The 1,455-nt window shown below is 38.0% G+C and overlaps 1 non-coding gene across 1 annotated transcript; it reads right to left on the bottom strand.

The window, feature by feature from the left end:
• Nucleotides 1–564: 564 nt before the first annotated feature.
• LOC131147345 (small nucleolar RNA R71) lies at nucleotides 565–671 on the bottom strand. The gene has a single exon (XR_009134734.1). It is a non-coding gene; the product is annotated as a small nucleolar RNA R71 (small nucleolar RNA).
• Between the last annotated feature and the right edge of the window lie 784 nt (nucleotides 672–1,455).

Genomic DNA, 1,455 nt, shown 5'->3' with positions numbered 1-1,455 from the left:
TTTGATTTTTATATTTTTTAAATTTTATTTCTTTTCTTTTTGTTTTATTTTATTTTTCTATCTTCTTTATTTTAGGTGTATTTTTTATGTTGGATGCGCCATGCTAGAACCCGTGACATTACTCCTTTTAATCCGGAGATTGAAAGAACGCTTAGAGCACTAAAGAAAAAGAGGGTACTAGCTATGGATAACGGACAACCACGCTCCTTGAAGGATTATGTACAACTAGTCATGAATGACAACTATTTGGGTATTAGATGTTAGCCCATTAATGCCAACAATTTTTAGCTCAAACCCACATTAATCAGTATGGTGCAACCGGCCCAATTCAGTGGATCACCACTTGATGATCCCAATATCCATCTGGAAATGTTTCTGGAGATCCATGACACTGTAAAGATCAATGGTGTTACTAAAGGCACCATTATACTTAGATTGTTCCCTTTTTCTTTGAGGGACAAAGCAAAATGTTGGCTACATTCTCTACAACTGGGAAGTATCACTAGTTGGTAGGATATGGCAGAAAAGTTTCTGGCTAAATTCTTTCCACTTGAAAAAATAGCCCAACTCAGGAGTGAGATTGGTCAATTCAAGCAACATGATTTTGAATCACTCTATGAAGCATGGGAAAGGTATAAAGATTTGATTCAATGCAACCCACAACATGGATTGTCGGATTGGTTGCAGATTCATATGTTCTACAATGGGTTAAATGGGCAAACTCGAACTTTAGTTGATGCTGCATTTGGGGGAACTTTGATGTCAAAGACACTTGAGGGTGCTATTGCTCTTTTGGATGAAATGGCCTCAAATAACTATCAATGGCCAACTGAAAGAACTATGACTAAGAAAGTTGGTGGGATTCATGAATTGGAGCCGTTTACTGCACTTTCTGCTCAAGTTGCTTCTCTGTCTCATCAGATCTCAACTTTGACAACCCAGAGGATACCACAGAGTGCATAATATATAGTAGCTACAAGTAGGACAAATCCGAACAATGGAGTGAGTCAAGAACATGTTCAATACATCAACAATCAGAACTGCAACTATCAGGGTGATCCTTTGCCACAATATTATGATCCAGGGCTTTGAAATTATGATAATTTGTCTTATGGAAATATAAGGAATGTGCTGCAACCACCTCTAGGACTTGATAGTCATCAAGATGAGAAGAAGATGTCACTTAAGGATACCATGATATCATTTATTGAGGAGACAAAAGCAAGGTTTAAAATGACCGATTCATGGGTGGACAACATTGAGACTCATTGCAGCAATATAGGAGCCTTTATGAAGAATCTGGAAATGCAAATTGGGCAATTGGTCACGACCATCAATACCTAACAAAGAGGAACTTCTCTTAGCAACACAAGGGTGAACCCAAAGGAAAAATGCAAGGTCATCACCCTTAGGAGTGGAAAAGAAATTGAGAAGTCACCAACAAAGGAAACCATG

Source organism: Malania oleifera, chromosome 1 (genome assembly GCF_029873635.1).
Source record: "Malania oleifera isolate guangnan ecotype guangnan chromosome 1, ASM2987363v1, whole genome shotgun sequence".
Lineage (NCBI taxonomy): Eukaryota > Viridiplantae > Streptophyta > Magnoliopsida > Santalales > Ximeniaceae > Malania > Malania oleifera.
This window is presented reverse-complemented; position numbering and strand designations above follow the sequence as displayed.